This window comes from Pan troglodytes, chromosome 1 (genome assembly GCF_028858775.2).
Source record: "Pan troglodytes isolate AG18354 chromosome 1, NHGRI_mPanTro3-v2.0_pri, whole genome shotgun sequence".
NCBI classification, from domain to species: Eukaryota; Metazoa; Chordata; class Mammalia; order Primates; family Hominidae; genus Pan; species Pan troglodytes.
In genome coordinates, this window is record NC_072398.2 from 229184302 (window position 1) to 229207537 (window position 23236).

At 60.3% G+C, this 23236-nt stretch overlaps 1 long non-coding RNA gene across 2 annotated transcripts; it reads right to left on the bottom strand.

The window, feature by feature from the left end:
- Positions 1 to 8913: 8913 nt before the first annotated feature.
- LOC104005856 (uncharacterized) lies at positions 8914 to 22767 on the bottom strand. Of its 2 annotated transcripts, XR_008546524.2 has the most exons (4): positions 21926 to 22767; positions 10724 to 10932; positions 9671 to 10222; positions 8914 to 9228 (listed from the first exon to the last, which is right to left on the bottom strand). It is a non-coding gene; the product is annotated as an uncharacterized LOC104005856 (long non-coding RNA). The 2 variants fall into 2 exon arrangements; XR_001717378.4 differs by having other exon boundaries at positions 8914 to 10222.
- Positions 22768 to 23236: the final 469 nt, after the last annotated feature.

A 23236-nucleotide genomic window follows, 5' to 3' on the forward strand; every position in this document is an offset into this window, starting at 1 on the left:
AGCTGGTTGGGGGCAGGCAGTGGAGGCCACTCAGCTGAAGGCGCAGGGCCTGACACACGCAGGAGAGGCAGGGCTCAGGGCCAGAGCTGTGTCCTGGACACGGCCAGCCCTTGGGGCAGAGCTGGTGGAGCCAGGAAGGTGTCATGGGCGGTTTCTTGGCCTCTGCCTTGTGCCACTTGCTGAGGTCCCAACACAGGGAGGCCGGGTGATGGACGTCACAAACCCCCAGTGTGCCCCATCCTGCTGTAGCCCTGGGGAGGTCCCTGCACTCACGGGCCTCCTGCACTCACGTGCCTCCTGCACTCACAGGCTCCCTGAACTCACGGGCCCCCTTCACTCACGGGCCTCCTGCACTCATGGGCGCCCCGCACTCACGGGCCCCCTGAACTCACAGGCCTCCTGCACTCACCAGCCCCCTGCACTCATGTACCCCCTGCTCTCACAGGCCCCCTGCACTCACAGGCCCCCTGCACTCACAGGTCCCCCGCACTCAAGGCCCCCCCGCACTCACAGGCCCCCCACACTCACGGGACCCCTGCACTCATGGGCCCCCTGCACTCACAGGCCTCCTGCACTCACGAGTCCCCCACACTCATGGGCCCCCACACTCATGGGCCCCCCACACTCACGGGCCCCCCACACTCACGGGCCCCCCACACTCACGGGCCCCCTGCACTCATGGGCCCCCTGCAGTCACGGACCTCCTGCACTCACAGGCTCTGTCCTCCAAAGCCTCTCCAAGGGTGTTGCCCGCAGACCAAACCATTGACCCCGACCCCATGCTTGCACCGTATGGGACTCTTCCAGTTGCAATTGCAGAACACAGCTCAGAGCAGCTCACACAGAAAAGTCACCGCACAGCCAAACGGGACATCCAGGGATACAGCTGGCTTCCGGCTCCGCAGGATCCAGGGCCCAGACCATGGGTGGGCATGGTCTCACTCGCCACATTTTGAGTGAGCATGGCTGGGCGGCAAAGCACCCAGGACTTAATAACTGGAAAGAGCAGCAGCATCACCTCTCACAAGGAAGGTGAGGAACACCCCAGGTGGACTCTGATGGGCCAAGTTCAAGCTGTGTGACCACCTTCCGCCCCTCACTGAGGTCTGGGAGGCTGGGCTGGACCTGAGTGCGTGCCCACTCTTGGAGGTGGGGTTCTGGTCAAGCCCCACTTGACCCTTTGGGCAAAGGATGGGGGTGATTTGCTGCCAGAGACATTGACGACAAAAAGCTGACTCCTGGTGCCATCCGCAGGCTTAGATCCTGGGCAGGGCTGCCCAGCCCCTGGGCTCCTGGATTCCACACACCCTTGATGCTGCCATGTCCCCAGGCATCAGCTTGCCCCCGTGGGACCCCCAGCTTAATGGAGATGCAGGCCATAAAGAAGTGAGTATGTGAGTAAACAAACAAGTATCAAATCACAGGGGTCCGCATATCCTAGCCAGTGTCACACCCGGCTCTATGGAGCTCAAAGGGCGTGATCAGGAAACTCCTCTCTGAGCTTCCCCTTGGAAGCCAGAGCTGGGTGGGTGAGTAGAGCCCCACCTGCCCCACGTTCTCTGACCTGGAAAATCCCCAAGCTCAACCTAACTCCACGACCTGAGCCTTGACTTCCAGGGGCCGGAGCACATGGCACGCCAAGGTCCCCTGACAGTGGCAAAACCCTCTTCTGGACAAAGCCAGGATCCGGCAGGGCCCAGGCTCGGAGGCCCCAGTTGGCGCCAGGACTTGCTAAGGCGGATTTTCAGGCCAGAACCACGTGCTGGATCTGTGAGCCGGGCCCCAGGTAGGCGCACATGGGCCCTGGTGGTGCAGCTGGACTCTGCTCTGCCTGGTTGATGCCCACTCCTAGGCCAGGGTCCAGGCAGGAGACACCCAGGGCAACCAAGAACAGCAGAAGCAACCTCAGGGCCACGTGGCAACCTCACTGTGCAGAGCATGGAGCCACACGTGGTGTAGGCACAGTACAGAGGCATGGCCTAAGGTCAGAGGTGTCCCCAAGCTACAAGGCTCATGGGGGAAGGGGGCACTGTCTGACCCAGACCTGCTGGAGCCAGCACTGGTTTTCTGAGCTGTGCACTTGCTCTGCCTGGATGTGCTCACACACGGCCCTTCTCTAGGTCAGACAGTCCAGGAACAGCACAGGGCAAGTGACGGGATCCAGGACATAGGCTGTGCCGGCCAGCGTCTCTCCCAAACGCCCGGGGATACTGTGCTGGGTGCAGCGGGCGATCGTGGCAGTGAGGTCCCCTCTGCTTGTCTTGGCCCAGGACTTCCGTCGGGTCTCCCAGGCACTGCTTCCTGCAGCTTCTCAGAGCACACCGCAGGGACTCTCCGGCCTGGCCCGCTGCTGACCCCAGGGTGGGACACAGCAGGGCGGAGAGGGAGCTGGGGGCAGGAATATTGCTGTGGGGGTCCTGCAGACTGAAGCCCAAGATCACGGTGGCAGCAGAGCTGGTTCTTCCCCAGGCCTCGCTCCTGGGCTTGTGGATACCGTCTCCTCCCGGTGTCCCCACAGGGCCATCGCCCTGTGTGTCTGGGTCTGAATCTCCTCTCCTTAGAAGGCACCAGTGACACTGGATGAGGGCCCACCCTAACCTCGCTCACCAGAGGGCCCACCCTAACCTCGCTCACCGGAGGGCCCACCCTAACCTCGCTCACCGGAGGGCCCACCCTAACCTCGCTCACCGGAAGGCCCACCCTAACCTCGCTCACCAGAGAGCTCACCCTAACCTCGCTCACCGGAAGGCCCACCCTAACCTCGCTCACCAGAGAGCCCACCCTAACCTCGCTCGCCGGAGGGCCCACCCTAACCTCGCTCGCCGGAGGGCCCACCCTAACCTCGCTCGCCGGAGGGCCCACCCTAACCTCGCTCACCGGAGGGCCCACCCTAACCTCGCTCACCACAGGGCCCACCCTAACCTCGCTCGCCGGAGAGCCCACCCTAAACTCACTCACCAGAGGGCTCACCCTAACCTCGCTCACCGGAGAGCCCACCCTAAACTCACTCACCTCTTTAAAGGCCCTGTCTCCAAACAGAGTTACAGTCTGAGGTCCGGGGATCAGGACTTTAACACAGGAATTTGCAGCCAACACTTTCTTCTCCTCAAACCTCCATCTCCCCTCTGAGCATCTGGCATTTAATCACGGGTGAGGCCCCCCATGTGGTCCCAGGTGAGTGGAGAGCCGGGATAGTGAGGGCCCAGCCTGTAACTGACAGGTGCCCACTCCGAGCCGAGCCCATGACCGCGCTCATAGGAGTTGGGGGAGTTTGACTCTAATTCCTCTGCCACTTCATCATCTATGCAGAGCGTCGCAGTGCACGGGCAGCATGAAATATTCAAAAGAGTTCTATTATTGAATTAACTATTTATCGATTTATAATTTAAAAGATGTATGCCCAGCTGTTAACAAAGATTCCAAACCAACTTTTGCTTCCCGGAACCACCAAGCGCCACCAGCCCCCAGGGACGTCTCTCTGCCGGCTCTCACCCTGGCGCAGAGTGCAGAGGCGCTCGGGGTGACCTGGGGGGCACAGGCACACTGCAGCCCCTGCCACTTACTGATGCCAACCCACAGGGGTCCGCAGCGCCCCCGGCCCCATCCCACCGGCTTCCAGCTCTCCTTTGCTGGCTCCACCGGGAGCAAGGTCTCTGTCCATCTCCCTCAGTTCAGGGCAGGTGCAGAGCCGAGGTCTGAGCCAAGCTGACCACAAGGGCAGCGTCTCAAGCCGTGCTGTGACTGTGAGCTGGGCACAGCTTCTCCTTCAGGGCTCACTGTCCCCGATGAGGTGGGCTTTTTTTCTCCGCTAGACTTTATTATTTAGAGCAGTTTTAGGCTCACTGCAAAATTGTGTGGAAGGCACAGAGTCCCCATGTGAGAACAGCCACCCCCATCAGCCACACCCGCCCCCCAGCATGGTGCACTTGCCACCGTGGCTGACCCCGCATTTACACCACCTTACCCCGCGCCCAGAGTCACCGCCGGGCTCGCTCTCTACCCTGCATTCCGTGGGTGTGGACAGGCGTGTGATGGCGTGGATCCACCACTGCGGGGTCCTGTGGAGGAGCCCACGCCCTGGAGATCTCCCTGCTCCACCTGTGCCTTCCTCCCTCCCTCCCCTGAGTCCCTGGCACCCTCTCATCTTCTGGCCGCCTCCAGAGTTCCACCTTCTCCAGAATGCCCTTGAGCTGGAATCTCACGGTGAGCGGCGTTTTCAGACTGGCTCCTTTCACTGAGGAATATGCATTTTAGTTTTGAGGCAGGTCTTTTTACTGTGTCCATTTTACAGACGAGCAGGAAAAGCAGCTCAGCGAAGGTCACACACCAGGGCCCTGGTGGGACAGGAATGGAAACCCTGCTCCTGATCCCCCTGCTGTCCAGAGGCCCCTGAGGGACGCTGGCGGGAACTGCACACAGGCGGCCCTGGGGGACTGGGGACAAGGCCTGGCTGGACACAGCTCTGTCCCCAAGCAGCTGGGACTGGAGGCTGCAGCTCTCACAGCTGAGGTCTGACCCCTGATTCCATCTTGGCCGCGCATCAAAGCTCGAGTAGCAGTTAGCAAAGCTGCCGAGGGAGAGGCCGTCTGAGCGCCCGAGAGCCCCACCCTCGCTCCCGGAAGCAGCGGAACGCGGTCAGGATTGCTCTGAGCTGAAGGCACGCGCAATAAATAATCACTGTTTTAAGACTCTCATGTCGAGTCCCTAATGGCATTATGAGGGCACGGGGATTAAGCCCAGGAAGATAATTACCAGAATATCAGACTCCAAACCGTAATCACATCTATTAAAAATGACACGCGAGGAAAATCCTTGAATTACAGCGCGAGGGGGCTGTCGCCCAGGAGAGCTCCTCTGCAGAGATAAACATCCCCGCACGGCTGGGCCCCTCCCTCCCTGCAGCCAGGTAAGTCTCTCAGGGACAGGAGAGTTTGCCCCAAGTGCAGACGGCAGACAGCGTCTGAATCGGGCACTCCCATCCCTGCTGTGGGTTCAGGGCCACGGCTTTTCAGAGGCAGGACTGTCCTCATCCTCCAGCACCACGGCTCCCAGGAGGGTGGGGGTGCCCGGCTCCAGGCAGGTGGCACTGCCCTGCCCCGCCCTATTGAGGGTCCTCTGTGGGCACTGGGAGCAGCCTCCTCCAGACCTTGCCAGTGAGCTGCCATCGGGAGGAAAGGGCACTGGCCCTGGCAGGTCAGCTGGGCCCTGGGTACGTCTACAAACCCCCCGTGAGGGGCCACAGCCCTGGAGGGGAAGCAGCAGAAGGGCCTGGTGCAGAGGCGCAGGCGGGTCAGAGGAGCTGGTGGGGGACCGGATTCTCGAAGCCCCAGCCACAGCATTCCTTATGATGTCCTGACCGCTGGGCCTGGAGGGCTGGAGCACAGAGGGTCCCCGGTGGCCACAGGGGAGGGCCACCCTCCGTGAGGAGCTGGGCCTTCCTGGGAGGCATCAGCCCGGCCCTCCTGCACCTGAGTGGGTAGGGAGGTGAGGGGTAAACCCAACCCTCCAACACTGCTGATCTGTGAAGGTGAAGCTGCAGGGAGAAACCCTGAGGTCAGCGCCCCAGGGACGCGGGGCCAGGTGCAGCCGGAGGCCCGCGGGTCCGAGGCACCGAGGAGCAGGCCTGGCACTCACTAGCTTCCACAGCCCTGCCACCCACCTGCCCGCCCACCCACCCTTGGTGTGGAGCTTACGGGTGCCTGGCCAGTGGGTGAGCAGCACGGTGGGCTACAGCCCTGGCTGGCACCAAATCCCAAGTGGACACTCCTGGCCGGCCGGGCAGGACAGGGCGGGGCGGGGCTGCCCTGTTTCCCACCCTCGTGGGCTGCCCTAAATATTCATGCCCAGCCAGGGCTGTGGCTGACTTGTCAGAACACCAGACCCTCCCAGGAGCTCTCGGGGCCCTTGCCTGTCATGGGGTCCTCAACATTGGCCATCAGAGCGGGAGACGGGCATTCCCATCTCCCGTTGTGCAGGTGGGAAAGCCAGGCCCCAGCCGACCTCCTGACCTGACGAACGAAGAAAGGAAGGAACGAGGAAGGATGGGAGGGAGGGAAGGAGGATGGGATGGGCGGAGGAGGCTGGGAGTTCTGTTAACAGAGCCCAAACAAGGATCCCCCGTCTTGGTCCCCAAGGCCCTGATCAGGGATAATGGTTTGGAAACAAGCTGGCCCAGCATGGAGACTGCTGCCCCTCTGTGTGGCGTTTCCACCCGTGAACAAGCAAAAGAGCTTCCCCATGTACCTGCAGGTGTAACTGACCTCATCCTCGCAGCACCTAGAAGTCCCGAGTGTGCGTCTCTGCCCTGGGAGCTCAGCCCTCCCTCCCCAAGGCATCCCTTCCGCTACTGATCAGGAGCACTGAGGCACTGCGGGCGCCAAGGCCAGGCGGCCGGGTGTTGGGTGGGCAGGGCCTCGGCATCTGTGCCCACCCCTCTCTCTGGACAGCATGGACAGGAGGCGGGGGCGAGGCCATCTCCTCTGCCTCCCTGGGTCTCCACACTATCCTCCCGGTGCCCCTGCCTCTGTCTGCATCTCCACCCTGCAGCCCCTCCCTAAGCCTCTGGACCGGGACAACCTCACCTCCACCACCCTCCCAGCCCTGAGTGGAGGCTGCTTCCTGCATTCACCCTCCAAGGCCCAGGCAGCCATTCTGGGGTTGGGGTTGGGCTCCCTCGGTGGAAGCACCCAAGGTGGTTTCCAGTCCCCGGCTGGATGCTGGCTGATACTCGTCCTGGGAGCAGTCCCCGGAAGCAGCCATTGCAGCGGGAATTCCGGGACGGTGAGGGCTGCCGTTGCCCTGAAAGCAGCACTTTGCTTTCTACCAAGGAAAAACCGGACGCTGGCTGTCGGAGCTGTGCAGTGACATCGCAGTCAACGGAACTGTCACTGTGCGGGATCGTGATTGAGTTTCTTTTGAAGTAAAGTGCCTTGGGGACCCCGTGGGGGCTGCACTTGACCAAGACTGTATTTTGCAATGGCAGCTGCAGAGAACGGGGCGAGCCGACTTCCTCTGCCCTGAGAACTTGCAGGGAGCTGTGACTCGTTCCTGCTACAGTCATAGCAGAGACCTGCGGTGGTGGCCCTGAAATAATCTCATTTCGTTTAGCCTCAGGGATGACTTCACTGAAAACGAACCCTGGATGTAATTGAGCCGACAACGGAAGCGCGGAGTGGAGGCCCCTCATATGTGTCGAGGCTCTTCGGGGGACATCGGGCGTCCTTCCCGAAGGTCCAGGGCCTTGGACCTTGGGGCAGGGACACAGGAATGGAAGTCTTGACCTCCTGGGCCTCTCTGCAGCTCACTTGCCAGAGGAGAGTCCTCTGCCTGGGTCTGGGAAACCAGGCTTCGCTCCTGGGAGACCCTGCAACAGCCTGGTCCGGGCGCTTGCTCTGCCGCGTGGAGGGCCTCCTGCCCTTCTTAAGATCCAGAGGCACCACCCGCTTCCTCGGCGCCCATGAGGAGTCAGCGCGTGCTCTAGGGACAGGGGACGTCTAGCCCAGGAGAAGGTGGCTCGGAGGCCAAAAGCCATGTTAGGCTTTGTGGCAAATATCTTGGGCAAATCATGTGAGGGGTGATGTCTGGGGTCTCATACCAGGGATCGGATGCAAGGCTGATCTGGGCTAAGTCCCTGCTAGGGGTTCACCTACCAGAGACGGACTTGCGGTGTCGGCTGAAGGAGCTGGGGCGCTCACCAAGTCTGGCTGGTCAGTGACAGGCCCCGACTCACAGTGACTAAGAGTCCCGTTTATTGTGACGCCAGAACGTCCCTAACCCAACAGAGAAGAGGCCACCGGAGGCCCAGGGAGGGGCCAATGGGGCTCACTTACCATGGACATCTCACTCCACACTGCACCCACGTCCACACTGCACCCAGGAGAGGCCCCACTGCACACGGCACCCAGGAGAGGGCCCACTGCACACCGCACCCAGGAGAGGGCCCACTGCACACCGCACGCAGGACAGGGCCCGACTCCACACCACACCCAGGAGGGGCCCCACTCCACATCGCACCCAGGAGAGGCCCCACTGCACACCGCACCCAGGAGAGGGCCCGACTCCACACTGCACCCAGGAGAGGGCCCACTGCACACCGCACCCAGGAGAGGGCCCCACTCCACACTGCACCCACAAGAGGGCCCGACTCCACACTGCACCCACAAGAGGGCCCGACTCCACACCGCACCCAGGAGAGGGCCCCATTCCACACCGCACCCAGGAGAGGGCCCCATTCCACATCGCACCCAGGAGAGGGCCCCATTCCACACTGCACCCACAAGAGGGCCCGACTCCACACTGCACCCAGGAGAGGGCCCCACTCCACACTGCACCCAGGAGAGGGCCCCATTCCACACTGCACCCACAAGAGGGCCCGACTCCACACCGCACCCACAAGAGGGCCCGACTCCGCACCGCACCCAGGAGAGGGCCCGACTCCACACCGCACCCAGGAGAGGGCCCGACTCCACACCACACCCAGGAGAGGGCCCGACTCCACACCGCACCCAGGAGAGGGCCCGACTCCACACCGCACCCAGGAGAGGGCCCGACTGCACACCGCACCCAGGAGAGGGCCCACTGCACACCGCACCCAGGAGAGGGCCCACTGCACACCGCACCCAGGAGGGGCCCCACTCCACATCGCACCCAGGAGAGGGCCCCACTCCACACTGCACCCAGGAGAGGACCCCACTCCACACTGCACCCAGGAGAGGGCCCCATTCCACACTGCACCCACAAGAGGGCCCGACTCCGCACTGCACCCAGGAAAGGGCCCGACTCCACACTGCACCCAGGAGAGGGCCCAAGCACGCCTTTCCCTGGGCTCAGAGAGTGAATCCGTCTGTGACAGAGGCCTGGCCTCTCACAAACTCCACTGAGGCTGTGCTCCGGAGGCTGGGACAAGGCAGAGAGAGGCCTCCTTGGATTCGTTTCCCGGGGATGCGGAGACAAATCACCACAGACCAGGGGGCTTAAAACAACACACATTTACTATCTCACACTCACGAAAGCAGGAAGTCCAAAGTCAGCCTCACTGGGTGGAAATCAGGGCGCTCCCTCTGGAAGCTCCAGTACGGAATCCTTCCCGACCTCTCCCAGCTTCCGGGGGCACCAACATTCCTAGGTTTGTGGATGCCTCGCTCCGGTCTTCAAGACCAGCATCTTCCAATCACCACCCCGTCCCACACGGGTCTCCTCAGGGTGTGGCCACGTCTCCTCTGCGACTCTCTGATGAGGACACTTGTGATGGAATTTAGGGCCCTCCAGGGTCGTCCAGATATCCCCCCATCTCAGGATCCTGCACATTATCACCCCTGCGTGGACCTCGCAGTATCAGGTAACTATCAGGGCTCCAGGGCTTAGGAGGGTTATCTTGGCGAGGGGCGAGGTGGAGGCATTTGCAGCTGACCGCAGTCCCTAGGGTGGGCCCCTGGGCCTAGTGAGAATGACAGGTTAGGGAGTGGCGGTGGCCAGGTGGGGTTTCTCTGCTGCTGGCCAGTTGAGGACAAGAGCTGTCATGGGCAGTGGGGACGGAGTGATCATTGGGAGGTTTAGCTCGACATGCGCTTTAGTTGTGGCTGATTGATCAGGGTCTCTGGGATCCATCAGATGGAAGGCCTAGTGAAGTGGAGATCGACCTACAGGGCAGGTCTCCTCCGTGTCTGCTCACCAGAAGCTTCACTTGTGGCGTCACCACAAGGAGTCTCAGCCGCTTCCTCAGCTTCTGCACCAGCCAGGCTGCTCTTCCCAGGGTCCTGGAGCCCTCAGGAAGGTCCCCTACACACTCACAACGAGGAACTTGGATGCTTCCCCTGCACCAGCCCCAACCAGGTCTGCAGCAGGCTGTGCTCGACAGCAGGGATCCAGCCGGGCCATCTGAGAGCAGGCTCTGTGCCGATCTGCTTCCTGGGGACCCAGAGCCCCGTGCGGCCTGCAGTCCAGAGGACAGCAACACCTGTGGCCACGTCCACTTCCACGTGAACTCTGTGGCCTGAGTCATGTCCACAGTCCCGGAATGCATGATTGGACTGGACACAGCTGGCCATTGGGAGAATCCCCACGTTGGCCCCAAACCCACAGAATGACACCTGTTGGGGTGGGGAGAGACAGCAGACGCCCCTGGAGCTTCTCTCACCCAGGAGAGGAAAGCCAGAGCAGCACCCTGTGACAAGGCTGAGGCTGGGCCCAGAGCAGCAGGTGCAGGGATTCCTGGCACGGTGGCCTGTGCAGGAAGGAGGCAGACGGATCTCACAAAGTGACCCTGGACAAGCGTTGCACAATCTCAACACTTTAGACTTTGGGGCCAGATGATGACCCTTTGTGGTAGGGCCAACCTGGTCTTCACAAGGTGTTGGCAGCTTCTCTGGCCTTCCCCTACTGGAAGCCTGTGGCATCCCCCAAATGTGACAACCATAAATGTCTCTGGGCGCTGCCCAATGTCCACCCACCCCCCACCCCCAGCTGAGAACCACTGCTGGGGATTATTCTCGACTTCACACAGGGGACCCAGCCACTGACGCTTTTCCAACCATGGAATCTCCACTGAGGGAGGGGGTCCCCTGGGAGAAGGCACAGGACTGGCCACTGGGAACATGGCTTCCTGGGATCCTGGAGCAGGAGCTTGCACCTGGCACAGGTGAGGGTTCACCTGCACAGCCAGGCCCGGAGCCCGCTTCACCCTCCTCATCACCCCTCCCATGACCTCTACAGGGATCTTGCTCACCTGGAGGTCCCAGGGCCACGGCACTGGTGTCCCTGCTGATGACATCAGTTGGTCCTGATGGTCAGAAAGCAGCAAGCATCTTGTCTGACTTCGTAGAAGACACATGCGCCAGAGACCAGGCAATAAACCCTTGACATGTAGGGACCCAACACGCAGCTGAGGGTCCTGCCGCCCTTCCCTGACATCACCGTGCCATCTGCTGCCTGCGCCTAGAAAGAGAAACAGCATCTGGGGGCCTCCTTGGATCTCGGACCCTGAGCTGCTTTGCTGGCCTCTGCGACATCAGAGGTCTTCATGGCAGATATACCTGCTGTGTGGAACCTTGGAGAAGCTACAGGGGGAAGAACGGGGTACAGACACCCAGGGCTGAGAGCAGTGCTCTCCCCCAAAGCCCCATGCTCTCTTTCTGAGAAGAGCCCAGACCCAACGGCTGACCACAAGACAACCGTGGCTGTCCAACCTGAGCACTCCTCACCAGCCAGGCACTGTCTGAGCCAGGAGGCCATAAGGATGAGCCTGGTGGCAGCAACCCACGGTCCCAAGGGACGGCCCATGAGGGCTGAGAGAGGCAGAAGCAAGAGGAGTGGCAAGGCGGCTGGCACTGCCCCACAACCCCCTTCACATACACCCCCTCCTCATCCCGCACAGTGGCGAGGCGGCTGGCACTGCCCCACAACCCCCTTCACATACACCCTCTCCTCATCCCGCACAATACAGCTTCGCCCACCTTGGACCAAAGACAAAAACTCAGGCTTGGTTCACATACTGGTCGTGACTGTTTTCTGTTGATGGAAGTCGGCTGTGGCAGAATCACGGCTCTAACCCAGAGTCCTGAGAAGGGAGCGGGAGGGAAGCAATGGGGGAGGCGAAGCTCCCGGCCATGATCTGTTTTGTTGTCCACTTTGTCTGGACGGAGAAACAGGCAGAGGCGGAGATACACATCTCCCAGTTCGGGAGACAAGTTGATGGCCCTGGCATGATTGGGGCCTGGAAAGAGCGGGACTGGAGGCCAGTAGACAGGGAGGTGGAGGGCAGGGTGTGCGGATGGCCCTCTGCGAGGGCACGGGGATGGCAGACGTGAGGGCACCAAGGCCGTCCGCTGCAGGGGATGCTGTAGGAATCCAGGCAGAGCCGCACTCTAGGGAGGGCCCTTGTCCTCTCTCTGGGGTCTGCTACCCCATGCTTGCTCAGGGGTCCCACCCAAAGTGGCCAGGATGGCAGGGATGGGGTTTGTCATGCGTTGAGTTGTGACCCCAAAAGGATATGTTCATGTCCCAACTCCCAGTACCTGTGAACGGGACCTTATTTGGAAATAGGGTAGTTTTGTTTGTTTGTTTTGCAGGGGGGAACGGAGTCTTTCTCTGTCGCCCAGGCTGGAGTGCAATGATGCAATCTCAGCTCACTGCAACCTCTGCCTCCTGGGTTCAAGGGATTCTCCTGCCTCAGCCTCCTGAGTAGCTGGGATTACAGGCACCCACCACCACACCCGGCTAATTTTTGTATTTTTAGTAGAGATGGGGTTTCATCTTGTTGGCCAGGCTGGTCTCAAACTCTTGACTTCAAATGATCCACACATTTTAGCCTCCCAGAGTGTTAGGATTACAGGTGTGAGCCATGGCACCAGGCCTGGAAATAGAGTCTTTGCAGATCTAATCAAGTTAAGCTGAGGTTCTTGGGGTGGTTTCTAAGTCAGTGCGACTGGGAAAATGCTGCATGGAGACAGACACATGGGCAGAGTGTCCTGTGATGACAGAGGCAGATGTGGGGTGACGCAGCTACAGGCTGAGGGAACCAGTGAGGAGCCACCGGGGACTGGGAGGGTCTTTGGAGGGAGATGGCCCTGCCCCTACCTTGATTTTGGACTTCTGGCTTCCAGACTAGAGACATTCCTGCAGTCAGTTCTAAGCCACCTGGTTTGTGGTGCTTTGTGGTGGCAGCCCATACTCTAGAGACCACACATGGCTCAGCAACATGGTCTCTCCTGGACAAGATGAACCTGGCGACCAGTAGAGTTGTGGGACCTGCATACCCCATGTGCCCAAGCAGAAACCACCACTGGGGCCCCCGGCGGCAGCTTTTCCTGGGACTTTGTGCCACTCACTCACGGGTGCCTGGCGGATGACCTTGGGCCCCTGACATCACAGGGGCACCATGGAGGGGACTTCAGGGAGTCCTGTCTGGGTTGGACTTGCCTCCCTGCTCCAACGGCTCCACCCTGTGCACCTGCCTCTTGCCTCTCTTGCCAAGGCAGCACTCAGCTCCGTACTGTTTCCGGCCATGGAAGTCAACTCAAAGAGCCTCTCGGCGATGGCTCACAGGCACCCTTGCCAATCTTTGGTCCACTGCATTCCCCACCCCACTGCTGGCCTAGTGAAGACCTAGTTATGGTGCCCGTTGGACAAGCACTCCCTGAAAGTCTGGGTTTCTATCTTCAGGTGTAATTTATGTTTTAAACAAGCCACTGTGCCATTCTGCAGCCAACATACCCAGGTCCCAGCATACCGAGGTCCCAACATACCCGGGTCCCAACAGTGGTTGGATGCAGAAGGGGCTCCTGTCACTCACACCTGCCGACCCACTCCTGGAACACTGACTTCCTGTCCCTAGGACTTTGGACTGTGCTGGTTTAGATGTCTTGGTCTTCGGCAGAACGCTTCCACTGGTGACACAACAGCAGGTCCGCAGAGCTGGAAGTCAGTGTGGACACTGGGCTGCTGGGATCTGCCTGCTCCAAATCCACAGGTAAACCACAAGCTCCTGTGCCAGCCAGGGTGACAAAGCCCCTGCTGAGGGGGACCGGGGGATGTTGCCATGGAGGAGCATGAGCAGCAGCCCAGGGCATCTCCGGGCACCTCTGAGTATTGCCGTGTGACGATTAATAGGCTGTAGCCACCAAAACCACAGAAGTAAAGGAACAAGCAGGGCCACTGAGGACTCAGCCCCTTTGGTGACAGTAACTCAGGTTCCCCCACCAGGGAACAAACCTTGACCAGCTGAGAGGCTGAGGGCAAACGAAACAGCGAACGAGGGTAAAAGAAAGATGTTCCCATGAATATGGACGGCAGCACATGACCAGCTGCAGAAACCAAGACCACAGAGAAACGTGTATGTGCGTCCATATGCAGGTGTGTGTGTACATATATGCACGCATGTGTAATGTGTGTACATGTGCACGAGTGCATGTGTGTGTGCATGTGTGGGTGCACGTGTAATGTGTGTACGTGTGCATGTGCAATGTGCATACATGTGTGCATGTGTGTATGTGTGCATGTATGTCCGTGTGTGCATGTGTATGCATGTGTACTGTATGTACATGTGTGCATGTGTGTGTGCATTGTGCATGTGTGTGCATGTGTAATGTGTGTACGTGTGTGCATGTGTACATATGTGCACATGTGTGTACATGTGTGCATGTGTAATGTGTGCACATGTGTGCATAAGTGCATGTGTGTTTGCATGTGTGCATGTGTGTGCATGGGCAATGTGTGTACATGTTTGTGTGTGTGCGTGTGTGCATGTGTACATGTGTGCATGTATGCACGTGTGTAATGTGTACATGTGTGCATGCGTCAGCATGTGTAATGTGTGTGCATGTGTGCATGTGTATGCGTGTGCATGTATGAGCATGTTTATGTGTGTGCATGTATGTACTTGTGTGCATGTGTAATGTGTGTACATGTGCACGAGTGCACGTGTTTGCATGTATGTGTGTGCATGTATAATGTGTGTACATGTGTGCATGTGTAATGTATGTACGTGTGTGCATGTATGTACGTGTGTGCATGAGTAATGTGTGTGCATGTGTGTGCGTGTGCAATGTGTGTGCATGTGTGCATGTGTAATGTATGTACGTGTGTGCATGTATGTACGTGTGTGCATGAGTAATGTGTGTGCATGTGTGTGCGTGTGCAATGTGTGTGCATGTGTGCGTGTGTAATGTATGTACGTGTGTGCATGTATGTACGTGTGTGCATGAGTAATGTGTGTGCATGTGTGTGCGTGTGTAATGTGTGTACGTGTGTGCATGTGTGTGTGCGCGTGTGTGTGCCAATTCCCTTCTTCCTCCCCTTCTCTCTCCCATTATTATTTCATAAATGGACAGTTAACAGTGGTCAGCTTGACAATGTATTGTATGTGCTACAGACCAGCCAGATGATCTCACACTGACCTAGAAGAGGAGCTCACCCTGCCCGAGACGCATCCCACGCCTGTGACTGGGCAGTGGCTCTCATGGCTGTGGGGCTTCTCCTCCTTTTACAGGAGGGTGGCGGCTGTTTCTTTTCACAACAGGCCATCCAGCCTTGTCCAGCAGCAGCATCCCCGGGCCACCACCGTCACTGTCTGGAAACTGCCACGCATGTAACAGGCATGCACTAATGCAGGCTCCCCGAAGGGTGACTGTGCCCAGCATTTTCCTGGGGCCTCTCAGCTCCCAGCCTGCCCTGCCACACTTTGAGATGCGGGCAAGGACCCAACAGATTCTTTCTCCCTTGCCCGCTCCCTTGCCTCACCAGAACCCTGGTGAGGTTCTGCTCACCGGGGCCCTGGGCCAGCTGGGAAGTGAGCGCTGAGGAGGACTTGGCCTAGCCACCCCTGCCAGCTCTTCCCCAAGCAGTGGCACTCAGTCCTGGAGGCTGCAGGTGGTTCTGGCCTCCAGCCTCTCTGGGGACCCCATTGAGCCAGCCCCATTGTGCCCTCTCTAGCAGCACCCCAGCTCTGAAGGGGGACTCCTGCTCTGTGGGGCTCTCCTCTGAGTGTCTGGAACCTACGGCCCCAGCCTGCTCCCAGCTTCCCTCACTCACCAGCCCTGGGCTACCCTCAGGTGCCCTCATGCCCTGCGGGCAGCCGCGGCTCCTGAACCCAATGCCCTCATCAAGTCCCCTCTGTGGAAACACTCAGTGTGACCAGTGCTCCTGCTGGACCCTGGCCGGGTCAGAGTTCCGGGGACTCAAGCGGCCACATAGACAGCAGCTCTGCTGGGCACCGACAGGCCGAGGCAAGTGCCTGCCAGAAGCAGCCAGATTTCCCCACACATTGCGGTCAGGAGCCAAAATGACGCCTGCAGAGGCAGAACTGTCTGTCACTAAGCAGGACGCAGCAGTGACCCCATGCCAGCCACGGCCCCAGCCCCTCGCCCCCACCACGTCAGCTCACTCAGCCTGTGGGGGACCCATGTGGGCTGAACTGTGTCCCACGAAATTCATAAGTTGCACTTCTCAGCCCAGGACCTCGGAGTGTGACCTGACTTGGGAATAAATGTTCATTTGACAGAACAATGGAGGTGAGGCCACACTGGAGTGGGGGGCCCCTTGTCCACCGTGAGGGGTGTCCTTACACAAAGGGAGAGTGTGGACACAGATACACAGGCAGAGAGGTGCCCCGTGAAGCCGGAGCCAGAGACTGGGCAGCACTCCCGGGAGCTGAGGAGCAGCGAGGAATGTACCACACAGCCGCGGGCAGCAGAGGCCTGGGATGGATTTGCCCTCTGGGCCTCTGGAAGGAACCAGCCCTGCTCTTGCCTTGATCTCAGACCTCCAGCCTCCAGAGCTGTGAGGGAATAAACATCTATGGTTCAAGCCCCTGCACCCGTGGTACTTGGTGGCGGTGGCCCCAGGACGTCCTTGCCGCATCCGTGCCAGGCTGAGCACAACCCAGGAAAGCTGGCGGCACCGCCACACTCTGCGGTTTTCAGTCTGTCTGCAAGTTGCCAGGTGTGGCCCCAGCGTTCACCGCCACGTGTACCCTCACAGCCGGTGCACACGTGCCCCAGGAAGGAGGTCAGGGTGGGGAGGCAGGGTGGGGAGGTCAGGGTGGGGAGGACAGAGAAGGAAGATTTGCCACCCCATCTGACCAAGGTTAGGTCCCGAGAGCCAGCGCCTCGAGGCAGCCGGCACACGTGCAAGGGAAGCAGCCCTGTGAGGACGGCGCCCACATCACTCAGCCAGCACTCACTCAGAGGAGACGCCCTCCGGAGGGTGGCACACTCAGACTGGGGCCCTCCCCACCAGGCAAAGCAGCAGAGACGCCTCCAGCCAAGCAAGGACCCTTGGCCTGGGGAGGCCTGGGCCCCCTCTAGAAAAAAAGGTCCCTTCCGCTGAGGCCGCATCTCCTGAAAACAACCCTGGCTGGGGCCCCGGGGTCCCGAGATACAGTGATTTGTCCCGTTGCTACCTGGGTACCCTGAACAAGTTTTTAACCTCCTCACACCTGAAAGGGACAGACATTGGCAAACCCAGGGGTTGTACTATTGATAAGGGTCTCATTGAGACAAGAGAGGTTGTCCCTGTGTGGCACCGGAGGTGAGCCAAGGCCCGGGGAAGCTCATGGTGGAGCAGCCGCTGGGGCTGGATTTGCAGACCCTGCCAGGGCCAGGCTAGGCTGTGACCAAGGGATGACCACCTGGTGGCTAGGAACCGTCCCTTCCCATGGCCAGCACGGGGCCGAGACCCAGGGCTTGGGGGGCTGGAGTCTGCTGCTGGGCTGCAGACCACTGATTGCTGGGGAGAGTAGCACGAAGGGGTCCTCGCTGCCTAGGATGGGAAAGTCAGAGTTGGGCAGGACCCAGCCACCCAGCCCAGGCCTTGCCACAGCGACTTCATCATGGAGACCCCCACTTTAGCGAGCCTCCTTGCAACAGGGCCGGCCTGGGTCAGGGGAGGGGTCTCTGACTGGTGGACAGTGTGGAGAGAAAGCTGTTAAGGTCACAGGCTGACACCCAGGCCACCTCCAGACCAGAAGAGTGAACGACCGCTGAGCCCACGAGGTCCCCAGGCGCATGGGGGTGCACGTGTGTACATGCAGGTGCATCGTGTGCAAACGTGTGCACATGTGCAGGCAGGTGTGTGCATGTGTGTGCACATGTGTATCATATATGTTGTGTGCGCATGCATGTGTGGGTTTGCGCTTGTGTATCCATGAGTCATGTCTGTGCATCTGTGGGTGGGTGTACCTGTGCCCATGTGTGGATGTGGCGTGCGTACATATGTGCATGCCTGCTGGGGTGTGTGCTATGTGTGTTTTGTATGCATCTGTGCATGTGTGTATATCTGCCTGTGTACACTGCCAAGTGCTGTGTGTGTCACATGTCACGTGCATGCATATGTAGGTACTTGTCTGTGTGTCTGTGAGCTGTAACTCTCAGATGAGAAAGGAGAGGTTCTCCTGCTCTCTCCTGCATGAAACTGGCCCCTCACCCACTGCCCCACAGGAGACTGCTCCCCCAAGGACAGGCCTGGGGTTCCCTGACAGGGTGGGGACCCTAACCCTCCAGGTCCCTAGGCAAACCTCACTGTCTCCAGGCGTCCAGGCCCTGGAGCAGGGTGGGGTGGGGTGGAGTGGGCAGGGTGGGGTGGAGTGGGCGGGATGGGGTGGGCTGCGTCCTCTCCCCTCTCCTCTGCCCCTCAGCCAGGGGAGACGTTCAAGATCGCTGGCTGGAGCTGCCTGTGCTCCGAATCACCCCATGCCCCCAACACTTCCCCAGAGACCTGCTGATGGCCAGGGCCTGCACATCCAGGCAGAGCAGATGACACCCCCCAGGTGAGAACTGACGAGGGCCAGGCAGCAAAGCTGCTGGACAGGGAGGCCATCGCTCTGCACAGGAACTTCCTGAGTGACCACGGGCAAGGCCAGCCCCTCCCTCTGTGCCTCAGTTTCCCCTCTTTAACAGAAGCGTGGGCTGGACTGTTCCAGCCCTTCCAGAGTGAAGATCTGTGTCTCATGTGTATCCCTGTGGCCAAAATTCATCAGAGGCCAGCAGGACAGAGGAGCAGTTCCCAGGCGAGGGGACTCTGAGGGCGGGACTCCTGCAGCCTTTGTGTGGGCAGATGCAGATGTGGACAGGTCCACCTCCGGCCAAGCCCCCATTCCTTGAGCCTGGGGTCTGCATGGGACAGGGCCCTGCTGCCCGTCTGCCCGGAGGGATCCCCTCCCCACCCGCTCCTGGAGCGGTGCCGTCTCTCCACTTTCTTGGGCTGTAGCTCTCGGCCTAATTATCCATAACCTTCTGTTTGAAGACCGCTGTCCTTGCCTGATAAAAACCAGTAACTTTGAAAGCAAACTGGGTCTTAATTTTCCTTGACAGCCCTGCTTGAAGCATGCGGGCTGAGCTGGGGTTTAATGAAATGCACATTCGTATTCCAAACAAATTAAGTACAATTAAGGACTCTGAGTTATGGGTATCTATCACTCCGTGATGTTTTTGTAAAAATTACCCCATCAAGATCAAAGTCGGAGGATCCCTGCCTTAATTGCTTCATTAGGGCGCTGTGCACCAGCCTTCGCAAGCGCCGGCCCTGGTGTCTCTCTGGGAATTACTCAAACGACGGCCCTCACAATAATTGCTTCCATATTTCTCTCCCGGAGACGTTCTGGGCTCCATGGATCAAATGCAATGGCTTCAGGAACCCAGCTCGGCTCAGGTCCCCTCGGCAACGGCCGAGGCGTTTTCATGGCGCCTGCGCTGAGGCCCCACTGGGCTGGCTGGTGGGTGGGCTGCCCCCGGACCCACCCATGCTTGGCCTCTGAGCCAGGGCAGCTGGTGGCCCAGGGAGGGGGGCCTGGGCCAGCTCACAGGTCCACCAGACAAGCGACCCCCTCCAGGCCCGCCCTCTGTTGGCTTGACAGCCATCCCGGGGCCCTCTGACTGCCCAGCCTTTCCCTCCTCACTTCTTGCTTTAAGCCGTGCAGTGGGGTGAGGCATCCCCACCCCAAGTGGCAGAGGCAGGGGCAGAGGCCCTGGCTGGCTCCGGTTCTGAGCCCCCGAGGCCGCTGTGCCAGGTGCAGAGCCTCCCAGCCCCCAGGGCTGTGCCAGCCCTGGCCCCATACCACCAGGCCCTCCCCTGGAACCCACTTCCCAGCCCTGGAGCAGAAAGGAAATGCAGCTGCTGCCCCCTGACCCTTCCGGGAAGGGGTGCAGAGCTGCAGCCGCCAGGGGCTCTCATCCCGGGCCCAGCTTCTCTCATCCCTGAGTGGATGCAGAGTGGCCAGAACGGAGCCGCAGGGATCCAAGCAGCACCGCCGGATGAAACAGAGGGTGCAGGCACCAGCGAACCCAGAGCCACAGGAGCCGCCTCCTCGGGCTGAGTATGCCCCGTGCAGGATCTAGAACATCCCAAACAGGAGTCCTTGTTGATCTGAAGCTCACGTTTAACTGGGTGCCTGCACTTTACTTGGCTTAATCTGGCCACTCCAGTGGGAGAAGAGGGAGAACTCGCTCTCATGGAGGGTCACCCTCTCCATAGATGCCCCGGGGCGTGAGGGCACCGACACCCAGCCCCGGGGACCCTGCCTCCCGTCTGGCCCCAGGGCCGGGCCCGTGAGCCTCCTCAGGCACTCTCTGCCTCAACAGCCCTCCCTCCTGCGGCTTCCTCTTTGTGGAGGGGGTGGGGGGAATACCTTGGGACCCATGTGGAGGCCGCTTAGGGCAGGGAAGTGCCCCATGGGTGTTGAATAATGTCCCCAAAAGGTGTGCTGGAGTCCTAACCCTCAGGACCTGGGGACGCGGCCTTACTTGGAAGCTGGGTCATTGTAGACATAATTGCTTCAGATGAAGTTGTATTGGAGTAGGGTGGGCCCTACTGGTGTGACTGGTGTCCTTATAAGAAGAAAACAGAGGCACAGAGACCCCCACAGAGGGAAGACAGCCCAGTGATGCTGGAGGAAGTGGTGGGAGTGAGGCGGCCACAGCCAAGAACTGCCTGAAGCTACCAGGGCCTGGAAGAGGCAGGAGGATCCTCTCCCAGAGCCTTCAGAGGGAGCCTGGACCTGAACACCTGGACTTTAGGCTTCCAGCCCCCAGAGCACGAGAGAATCAATGTGTATTGTTTTAAGCCGCAACAACCCATCAGTGTGTGTTATTCTAAGCCACAATAAATCAGTGTGTGTTATTTTAAGCCACAATGATTGTCTTTGTTGCAGCATCAACGGGAAACTTATCCACACCCCTGGGAGGATCAGGCTCAGCAGGGGGTGACAGGTGCGATCCTCAGCCTCAAGGCTCCAGGAGGGAGACAGGAGAGTGAGGGTGGGCGGGGCCATCTGCTCGGGTCTGTGTCCTCCAGGATGGGCCGTCCCATCGGGTCTTTGCTGGTGACGATACATTTCAGATGCCAGGCAGCAGCCTCACCATAGCCATCCTCTGCCCCGGCCCCCCGTGGGACCCACAGGCAGGAAGCCAGGACCCCAGACCCGGGCCCTGACCCATCGTGTGTCAGACAGCTCTCTGCCAGGGCAGCCGGTGTGCCCGGGTCCTGACTTCCAAATGGGGCCATCACAGGCACCCTCTGGCTGGTACAAGTGTGGGAAGCACTCCCCAGTGTGAGGGGTCACTGTGCCCAGAGCCACGTGTGCTGGCCAGAGGGTGGAGGCAGAAAAAAGAGAGAATGGGGCTTAGGAACTCCCTGGAGTGGAGCGGGTCTGCAGAACAGGGGCCGGTGCCCTTCCAGCCCCTGCCATGAGCTCCCCATCCCCCAGGCCCAGGTGCCTCCCATCCCCTCACACACAGGGTCTCCCCACCCTCCTCTACCCTCTCCACCCCCCCCACCTCCCTCCACCTTCCTCTACCACCTTCCACCTCCCTCCACCACCCTCCACCTCCCCCCACCACCCTCCACCTCCCCCCACCACCCTCCACCTCCCCCCACCTCCCTCCACCTTCCTCTACCACCTTCCACCTCCCTCCACCACCCTCCACCTCCCCCCACCACCCTCCACCTCCCCCCAACCTCGTTCCACCACCCTTCACCTCCCCCCACCTCCCTCCACCTCATCCCACCTCCCCGGAACTCCCCCCCACCTCCCCCCACCTCCTTCCACCCCAGAACTGCCTCACCCAGAAATACTCCTGCCTGGAACTGTGCTGCAGGGTTAGGCGCCTCCCTCCGAAATCTCCAGGCCATTCTCTGTCTGCTGCTTGGTCATCCCCACCAAGCATGGGTCACAGGCCCCAGCTCCCCACAGCTCGGCCCCCACCCTTGGCTTTGGGGCCCCGACTTCCCCACCTCCCTCAGTCCCCGGCCACCCCTTCCTGCTCCTCCCGTCAGTTCTGATGTCCTTGGCCTCTTCCAGTGGGGCCCCCAGAGCCCAGACCCAGAGCCTCCTCTGTCCCCACCTGGAGCCCCACCCAGGCTGGCTCCAAAGCCCACCACGGACTCGTGACCCCCAGCGTCCTCAGCCAGCCTGTCCCCCTGAGCCCCAGCGGCCTACCTGGCCTCGGCACTCAGGGTATCCGCTGAACCAGCAATGTCCACACTCAGCCAGGGTTGACCCCAACAGTCCTCAGGGCAGGGACAGGGACAGAAGGGGCCCCAGCACCTGAATCAAGGCCCCGAGCCGCCGTCCCCCACCCGTGTAGATGAAGCTCCTGCTGTGTCCTCGGGGCCCTGGGAGCCTGGGGGTGGCTCTTCTGTGTCCATCCCCGTGGCCACTTCCAGTCCCGCCCCCACCCTGTGACCACGCTCCCCACTCACACAGCACTGGCGGCTGCCTCCCAGATCCTGGCAGAGTTTCCCAAAGCTTGATGTCTGGGGGTGCTCCTGGGAGTGGCAGGCACATGCCAAGGTGACCCCAAGTCACCCCCCTGTGTGACCACCTGCCCTGAGATTTGCATCCGACCAGCAGCGTATGATACAGGTGGCAGGCGAGTCACTCCCTTGCTCACATGTTATGAAGACACGTCTCCGACGGCTGGAGTGGTACAGTCTCCTGCTGCCCGGAGGAAGCAAGCTGCCCAGCAGAGACGCCTCCAGGGCAGAGGACGGTGGGGGCCCCTAGGAGCCAAGAGTGGCTCCGGACTGACAGCCCCGAGAACATGGGACCTCAGTCCCATAACCACAAGGAAATATTTCTGCCCGCTGCTGGGATGAGCCTGGAAATGGGTCCCTCCCTCGTGGAGCCCTCAGACGAGAACACAGCCGGCTCTGGGCCAGGGAACCCGTGAGGTGATGAGTGGGTGTCTGCCATCTGCTTGTGCTGTGTGGTGTGTGGTGGTGCCATACGCAGCATAGATCACCAATATGCCATGCCTCAGGATGCAAGGACCAGGCAGGGGGCTGGCTTTGTGGTGAAACCATGATTCAGCAAAACTAAACAGGTTTCCTTCTCCTGCCCTGACACAGGCACGTGCCCTCTCACCTCCCAGGGGGCCAGAGCAGCCACCTCTGCTCACCCGACCTGCCCTTTTCACGGGCCTAGCCCAGCACCACTGGCCAAGCAGCCCTGGAGGGTGAAGGCCCCCGTGCATGATGCCTAGGCAGCCACGCCCGCCCACACCAGGCCCTTCCCACTCCCCAGCCGGGCTGCGTGGCCCCACCCCTGCTTCTTTGCCCCCCACCCCCACCCCCGTCCCTCCTGAGGGACACTCATCCTCCTGCTCCCTCCTCAGTTTCTCCCTAAATGCCGCCTGGTCTCCAGAGCCTTCTCTGGTCTGCCCAGAAGACGGGGGACCCTCTGCCCTGGGCCCTGCGACTCCTTCACACACAGAAGGGCCCTCAGCTCCCCTCACTGTGGGGCATGTGA